This window comes from Perca fluviatilis, chromosome 8, assembly GCF_010015445.1.
Source record: "Perca fluviatilis chromosome 8, GENO_Pfluv_1.0, whole genome shotgun sequence".
In the NCBI taxonomy this organism is placed as follows: Eukaryota; Metazoa; Chordata; class Actinopteri; order Perciformes; family Percidae; genus Perca; species Perca fluviatilis.
Window position 1 is genome coordinate 2,435,237 of NC_053119.1, and position 9,594 is coordinate 2,444,830.

General features: G+C 39.2%; 1 non-coding gene across 1 annotated transcript; it reads right to left on the reverse strand.

Moving 5' to 3' along the window:
- Positions 1 to 9,522: 9,522 nt before the first annotated feature.
- On the reverse strand, positions 9,523 to 9,594 carry trnak-uuu. Its single transcript has one exon. It is a non-coding gene; the product is annotated as a tRNA-Lys (tRNA).

Genomic DNA, 9,594 nt, shown 5'->3' on the forward strand with positions numbered 1-9,594 from the left:
GTTTTGTGTTATTTAAAATATGTATAAAATATATGATCATGCCAGAAGTAAATATCATTTTTGAAACAATGCAATTGCCCGCTTCAGCCGCCAATTCCAAGGCAAACTCTGCATATGGTTCTAACAACGGCAGACTGGTCAGAGAGCTGTTCAGTTTTAAAACAGCCAGACAGGTGACCACAGGTAGTTAGACCTCCACTTAGACTAGGCTACACGGGAACTGGTTTCTGCTGAACTGCGGAATTTAATGATCATAAATGGATATGTTACTTTATTAGTTACATTCAGCAACTTTTGACAACCCCCGCCACAGCCTCAACATAAAACTGACAACCGGTTTACTGTGAGGCAGCTCGGCATTGCCAGTAGTAGGATCTGGTTTATTATGGCACCAAAGAGAGCCAGTCAGCCGTGTTTAAGGGCAGCATTTCCTCTACAACATACTGACCAACCAACTTCTTCAACTCTCCCCCACTTACTGGTTTTGCACCAAAGTCCAGCTTTAGTTGTTTGGGTGGTGGGGGACCTCCTGCTCTCTGCTTCGCTCCACCTGGTGGGACTTGCTCTGTAGGTTTGACTGCAGCGCTGCAACTCCAAATGTTTCTTCAAATGTGACATAGTGTTTTTGTAGCTAGATAGCACTTTGTTGCCACCAGCACAGAGTGTACAACCAACGTTAATATTGCCGTCTTTAGCTGACACAAACTCTAAACAGTGACGGATTTCATCTCTCTCCTCCCCGATTGTTGTTTAACTTAACTTTGTCACTGCGTGGTACACGTGAACTGTCCTCATGCTGAAAAACGTGACTTCAACTCCCGACGCAAGAAGAAAGCAAAATATACATTTTACTAAGGAAAATGACAAAAATAGTAACGCATAGTGACTTGGAAGTAACTTTAATCTGATTACTGGTTTGGAAATAGTAACGTTAGATTACTCATTACTGAAAAAAGTGCTCAGATTAGACTAACTAATAACGTTATTCTAATAACGTTCTACTAATAACACATTACTAATAACGTACACGTGGCATCACTGTTTATAGTCTTAGTTCACTGGACCAGTAACTAGATAGTGTAGGCTACTGTACATTCATCAAACAACAGGGAGAGGGACAACCTCAATGGTTTTGTATAAATTATATCATATTATTTTTAAACTGATGAATACACAGTTACAATCATGTTTACAGTGTGTATTGAGTTTATCACTTAATTATCTTTATAGTTCTAGATTTCAGAGTTCTTCACTTCCATATATATATGAGGAAGCTAAGCATATAATATGTAGAGAAGGAAACTCTGCCTCTGTAAAAACAAAACAAAAGTGGCAGATAATATACAATATATACATAAATGTACATTTAAAAATATACATTTATGAACCTAAAGCCCTTGACTGTAACCATTGAAGGAGTCATTTGTTAATTGCACAAACAAACAGCCAACACATCGCCTTAAAAGCAAGCAGTGGAAGTGATTATGTTACTTAAGAAATGTATATTTTATCCCATAAGAGAGAGAGAAGTATGTAGGCTATGCATCATATTCTAGCATTGTAGATGGTAAGTGGTTGTAATTGATCTTCATGGTAAATTTCCTGAGTGACATTGTCTTCTGCTCACTTTCAAAGTGCTCATATTATATTTTTAGGCTGCTTATGCATTCAGAAGGTCCGCGATCATCTCGCCGCTTCTCTCGCTGTTTCATTAGAGTGTTACAGTTGTTTCATTATAATTTGCCTGAAAAATATTTGAATATTTCGGAACTTATAAAAGTTATAAAGAGTACATTTGCTTTAATAATAACATGTCTGCAACCGCACATCATTTCCTTCATTTTGTCATAAAGTATTGTATAAAGAGTGAAAATTGGTGAGTGAGAGAAAGTCCAGGATTTAAAAAAGGTTGTTCATTAACTCTCGCTGGTTGTCTGTTGCTCTAGAAACGGAGTGCAGGAGAGGGACCCAAATGTCACCACTGTCAGCACTGTGACAAATCCTTCACAACATCTGGATATTTAAAGATTCATCGGAGAGTTCACACTGGAGAGAATCTACACAGCTGTGATCAATGTGGGGCAGCTTTCACACTACAGAATACCCTAAATATACATCAACGCATTCACACTGGAGAGAAGCCGCACAGCTGTGATCAATGTGGTGCAGCTTTACACCACAGATTACCCTAAAAACCATCATCGCATTCACACTGGAGAGAAGCCGTACAGCTGTGATCAATGTGGGGCAGCTTTCACACAACAGAGCACCCTAAAAAACATCAACGCATTCACACTGGAGAGAAGCCGTATAGCTGTGATCAATGTGGGAAAAACGTTTTCTTTGAGGAATCACCTTGAAATCCAACGACGTGTTCACACTGGAGAGAAGCCGTATTGGTGTGAACAATGTGGGAAAACGTTTTCTCAGAGAGGTAACTTTGAAAGCCACCAACGTGTTCACACTGGAGAGAAGCCGTATTGGTGTGAACAATGTGGGAAATGTTTTCTCACAGTAATAGCCTTCAAAGACAACCAGCTCATTCACACTGCCCGTAGATGAACTTGTTTTCAGCGCAAGCTGTTTCCTCCTGCCTCCTCCTCATGCCCTGATAGCTGTGTTGTTATATTCTGATCTTCTCTCCACATTGAAGGCTGACCAGCAGTAACGACTATTTAAGTTTAGGAAAAAGATCGTGTTTGGATTAAAAACACTACCAAAGAACACACCTTCTTCTTCTTTGGATTAAGTAGAATAGTTGCTGCAATAGCATATTGCTGCCCTCTACTGTTTGTTACCGACATTGTCTTAAATTATCCCTCCTCCTCATCCCGGCCCCTCTCCCTCCGTCGTGCTTCCGAGCACTAACTCCCTAACCCCCAGCTAGCAGATAGGGAAGAGATGTTTGCTCTATGTGACAAAAATGTTGTAACCTAAAGCTTAGAGCAACTTTAACAAGTAAAGGAACAAATGGAAACTAGAAAAAATTTCTGAAAAAAATGAATGGTGAATGCCAGAATCTTTGAGAAAACTGCATGAGTGGGGTTTAACAACAAATTTGTTCTTGAGAACATTTGGTGAATGAGGCCCATTGTTTATAATATCATTTTCAATTTAAGAATACATGTTTAAGGATTTTAGGATGAAGAAAAAACTCTCAACATTTTGCAGCAATGTTCAAAATAATAATCTCTGGCTGCTTTCTCATTTGGGCCTAGACGTGGTATGGCTGCTCTAGGGCTATTAGTTTTAACCTTTTTGAAATTGTTTTAATATACCAAAACTCCCAAAAGTTGGCACACAAAACGTTTTAGCATTGTGAGACTATACAGAGATTTGGGGCCATGGTTTAACAAGCAATGGGTAGAAGGCCTTAATTTGGACATTGATCTAAAATTGGTCCAAACTTTGTTCTCATCCTTACCGACATACTGGAAGTTGGCCATTTTTAATTGTATGCTCTCCATTTATTGTTATTTTGTAGTTTAACATTGTATTTTCCTACTTGTTGAAAGTTTCTTTAAAAAATTTTTGTCTGATATTTTATATTCACTGTTTGTATTGTCTTTGACAGAATGTGGTTTTAAATCTATGGAGGTTGTGTTCAGACTCAAATCAAAGACACTGATGATGTCATGCAAAATAAAATAAAAAGAAAGCAACCTGTTCGTTGACACACAGACAAGGATGGAGCAGCAGGAAACGGACCAGGTCAAATAGCAAACAGCTGATTTATTATTCTGACTCGTAGAATAACATTAATTATTCAATTGTTTTAAATTTCTGAGAATGTGGAACAACTAAATGCAAAATAAATGAAATAAAACAAGGCCACATGCTGATTATTTGTGACTTGATTTGATGGATTTATTCTTCCTGTTGTGTCTGTGTTTAAACTCCTAATTAAAAGGTCAAGTTTCCATCCACTAAAAGTTCTGTTGTTGCTGCTGACAGACTCAGATTATTATTCTAAGTGTCTGACAACATTATGAGATGGATCCCTACAGAGATAGACCTTTTATTAAAGAGTAAGATCCTTTTCATTTACAGAGTGTCTATTTGCCCCCGGTACGAATAGCCTCGGCCACACAGCTGAGCTATTCACACCCTATGATGTAACAACAAAACACGTTGCTCGCGTGCATCGAAATCATGGTGGACGTTCATCTTCCATGACCGCAAAAACTGGCATATTAGGAAAGTTTTGTCTCTGAAGTTTATAACAATTGAATTTCTAGCGGAAAATGGACACTACAGTTGCGCTTTCTGTCTTTAGTGAAAGCATACAACCGTTAGTTTATTAGTTAGTACCTATTTTTTGTATACAATATGGTTACCTAACAACCGAGTCTTGAAGACATCAAGTCGTGAACAGTTGTAAAGCATTCTGAAAGAACTGCTAGCTGAGTGGTTAGAATGCTTACCTTTGGTATGGGAGTAAGGAGCTCAACCCCTCTTAGGTTGTCTTGTTTTTTAAATTTTGGATTGGATAATTTCCATGCAATTACGCAAGTCAGGGCGAAAGAAAAGTTGTTTTGCAGGTTGGTAGGGGAAGACTCATGATATGCCTGCTCTGGTTGGGTTGGTTAGGTTTAGGCAAGAGGAGTAGGATTGGTTATGGTTAGGGTAAGAATGTCAGGGCGATAATATTCCAAAAAGGTGTAATACATGAGTAGTATAGTATGGATGGAATACTGAATCTCTAATTATTGCTCCTGAAAGTCGTATCCCTGAGATAAAGCATCATATTGGGGACTTAGGCTTGTCTGTCCAGCCGAGTCTCAGGAGCTTAGGTGTGGTTTTTGACTCAGCTATGTCGTGGATCACCACTCTAAATTATTAGTTAGGAACTCTTTCTTCCACCTGAGAAATATCTCTAAGTTAAGACCACTTGTCACTAAGGATGAATTAGAGATGATTATTCATGCTTTCATTTCTTCACGCTTAGATTACTGCAACAGTCTTTTTACTTGTCTGAGTAAGAATCAGCTTTATCGTCTCCAGACTGTTCAGAACTCTGCTGCAAGGCTTTTAATGCACATTAACAAAAGAGCACAACATCACGCCCTGTTTTAGCAGCACTTCACTGGTTACCAGTCCAGTATAGAATTCAATTTAAAATTCTGGTCATTACTTTCAGAGCCTTGCACGGTCAAGTTCCTTTCTACATCTCTGATTTGATACAGCTACATACCCCCACCCGTAGTCTGAGATCATTAGGTCAGATGCTAATAGTGGTTCCCCGCACTCATTTTAAAACTAGAGGGGATCGGTCATTCCAAGCAGTGGCTCCTAGGCTGTGGAATGACCTGCCTCTTGCTCAGTTGGTGGATTCTGTCGAACTTTTTAAAAGCAGCTGAAGACTCTGCTGTTCAAGCAGGCTTTACTTAGTCGATGGGTTTTTTTATGGTTTTTGTTACATTTTCTATTTGTAATTCAATGTGCTCGTATTCTGACTTCTTGTGTTGTATTGCATTTTATTGTGAAGCACTTTGTGATTTTTATCTGTGAAAGATGCTATACAAATAAATTTGACTTACTTACTTACTATGGATAACTGTGTAACTATATGCCAAGGTACTGTAAATGCACAAGGGTGCAAATAGCATACATTGATATATGTACCAGACGGGGTATTAATAGAACACATTGCTGTGTGCACCGGGCGGGTACCGAATAGCATTCATTTCTAATTGCACCAGGGTACAAATAGCATACACTGCTAATTGTACCATGGGTGCAAATAGCCTCACCCTTTAGTTTAACATCAAACAGCCCCGAAATCCCCATCACCAAACCAACCAGACTCCATGTAAATAATCAGGACTGTTAGTGTGTATAGAGCCAGCATATCTCCACCAGACTCCATGTAAATAATCAGGACTTTTAGCGTGTATAGAGCCAGCATATTTCCACCAGACTCCATGTAAATAATCAGGACTTTTAGCGTGTATAGAGCCAGCATATCTCCACCAGACATTTTTACATTCATTCGGCTTAAGTGGTGCCCAAAAGGTCTTGGGTGCTCCACCTAAAGACTTCTAATAGTGAGTCTGGATCAATGCCAGATAACATGGAGTTAGAGCAGGTTGTTTGCTGGGAGAACCAGCATTGGCAACATTCAGATGAAGTAGAGAAGGACTGTCATATTGATGCAGGATTAGAGTCAGATTTCCAATGTACCTTTGCCAGCTGAATGTTGGTTCTCATACCGGGAGTTGAACCCAGAACTTAACAACATGTGGACCGACCTTGCGTAGCTTTTGTTTGACGGATGCTTTAGTCTTGCAGCAACATGTGGACAGCCCATAATGAACGGAGGTTCTGCAACCAATGATTGTCTAGATACACATCCTTATCCATCTGCTTGTTTACCAGCTAAATACCGATTCCCATAATAGGAGTTGGACCCTGGTCGCCTGGGTGAAAACCAGGAATCCTAACCACTAGACCATATGGGACTGACTACTAATTAATAACAGTTACAGTTGCAGTTACTAGTTACTTCTTCCAAAAAGAAAGAAACTAAAATAGTATAGCATAGTATTAGTATATTTATCTTAGAAACACTCCTGGTCATCCCCAGCTGTGAAACCACGTCTTGTTGTCCAAGCCTGTGTGTTCTCGCTAGATAAATGTGTGCAGCATTCACTGTCCCGTGGAAATAATGCAATATAGAGCTTCATGCAGATCACCATGATAGATAACCAGATAACCAGAATTTTAAGTCAGAATGTAAACTGAGCCACAGATGGTAAGCTCTATTACATTAACCTAAAACTAACTTCATTAAAATGCCACAGCTCATACTAGTTTTTTAATTATTAGAATATAGACATTAAGAGAATAAATTGTTATGCAAGTACAACTTTTAATACATAAAGTACATTTATCAGGTAATCAGGTATTTTTTACTTTAACTTACAGTTTTTTCAATTGCTAGACAGTGGGCACAACTGGAGTCACATGTGCAAAACTCAAACTACAGTCTGCACTACCACCAGTCACCTGAGCTAAACAGTTCACATCAGCTGCAAAACTCATTCCAAGCAACACAGCTCTTAACACATGGCTCAAAACAGGCTCAGTGCAGCCAAACACTATGCACAACCCTCACTGAGATAACACACACTGTGACTCAGAACACACTGAGAGTAAAAACACTAGCATCAAACACCAATACAGAAAATATTTAACTTTTCATCTTTACAGTTTGAACAATTTCAGTGACTTCATACAAAGTAATATTTTCTTCATAGAAAAGAGTGACATTCTTTCACATGATTTATTTAAATTTTAGAACATAATTCTTTAAGGTAAATGAAAATTTGCAGTTTGCTTCAATAGTCTGTAGTAATTCTACGGAATTACAGTAATGAGAAAAAAGGTGGAAACTAAAAGTACATACTGTAATCGAACAAATAATTGAGGGGCTAATCCTGCCTCTCTCTAGCATCAGGCCACAGGTTTTCATCAACATCACATCTAATGTTCTCTCTTGCCATGCACCTGGGGAGAACCTTCTGGAGGGCCTTATCCATCCCTGGCAGTCCTCTGGACTCGCTGTCCTCACATCCGGCACGCATGGCTTCCAAAAGAGACATTTGGTCATGTGGGTGGTGACCAAACACTTTCCACGTCCAGGCAGAGAAAAACTCCTCAATTGGGTTGAGGAAGGGTGAATATGCAGGCAGGTACAAAACCATAAATATGCGATGTGCTGCAAACCAATCTGTGACAGCTGCAGAGTGGTGAAAAGCAACATTATCGCAAACTATGACAAAAACTTGGGGGTTTCTTACTGGCTCCCCCCTGTTCTGCTGGCACTAGCTGAGCATAGAGCTGTTCTAGGAAAGCTATAAGCCTTTCTGTGTTGTATGGGCCAATGAGTGGTGTGTTGAGAAGCAAACCATCATTGGCCATTGCAGCACACATAGTGATATTTCCCCTTTGGCCTGGAACCTCCACAGTGGCCCTTTGACCTATAACATTCCCTTCCTCTGCGCCGTGTTTTTGGCAAGGTTAAATCCAGCTTCATCGATAAATACAAATGAATGTGGTGTTTCCAGTGCTTCCACCTCCATTACTCTCTGAAAAACAGTACATGCACAGTTTTACTGTAGTAATGCTAGTGTTTTTTTACTGTAAACATTTTTTATAGCTGGGTATGTAACCTCAGACGTCTTACCTGGACATATTGGTATCTTTGCTCTTTTACCCGTTCACTGTTTCTCTCGGAACGGTACAGTGTATATCTGTTTCATTGTAACTTGGTGTTTCTGTAGGACTCGAGCAATAGTTGTTGTGCTGACAGAATTAACATTTTCAAATATATCATTATCAGCCAGCACTCTATTTTGAATCTCCCGCAGTTTTATTGCATTGTTGACAACAACCATGTCAACAATAGCATTTTCCCGCGATCTGAAAATATTTTTCCTCTTCCTCCTGTTGGGGGCAGCCTTTGGGTCCTGTTGTAAAAATATATTTTACAGTCAAACTTACTGTAATTATATATATATATATATATATATATATATATATATATATGTGTGTAAATATTCTATAATTGCAATACAAAATAAATTCCTGTAATGTTTTCATTTACTGTAAGGATGTAAATCTCACCTGTTTGTATGATGGAAAATTTGCATTACAGATGCCACTGTGGATCTTTGCAGATTGGGTTGAACCCTCAACCCTGCCTCTCTCAATGAGAGACCATGGTTCCCGACATGGTCTATAAGTGTAGCCCTTATTTCATCTGAAATAACAGCTCTTTGTGCTCTTTGTCTTCCTCCACGCATTCCCTCTCCCTGCCACCCTTCTCCCTCCACGAACCCGGTTCTTCTTGGTCCATTTCCAAAATTAGTCTTTCTGAGATATATACATACATATATATATATATATATATATATATATATATATATATATGTGTGTGTGTGTGTGTGTTCACTAACAAGTCTAAAACAAGACACCTGCTTAGCCTTTCAGCTGAAATTGCAATCAGCAGTGTTTGAAAGGCACAAGGCTGAAATCTATTCTGTTTTGAATGTGTGGTTCACAGTTTTGACAGCAGTGTGTTAACATTTGAACAAAGTGCTGTAAATCCACAGTGTTGTGCAGGTTGTGGTTAAAGTCATGGGATAAGTGTGTAGAGTTTTGAAAACTGTGTTCAAGCAATGAAAAGCGAACTAGAGTTTGGTCCACATGAACTGCTGCTGTGCAGACTGGAGTTAGAGTTTTGCATATGTGACTCCAGTTGTGCCCACTGTCGTCTAGCAATCGAAAAAACTGTAAGTAGGGTTGTCATTGTTTTACTTCTACTTTACTAAAGTAAAAGTAAAATATATCTCTGGCTATTCGATTCAATACTTCCTCCACCACTGATCATCTGTTACCAACATCAAGCAGAAGCTCCGGGCTTTGTTCTTGCAGCAACATTGACAGCCCGTAACGAACGATACAACCGATCTAGATTCAAATCCTTATCCATCTGCTTGATTACCAGCTAAAGTCTGATACCCATACTGGGAGTTGAACCCTGGCCACCTGGGTAAAAACCAGGAATCCTAACCACTAGACCATATGGGA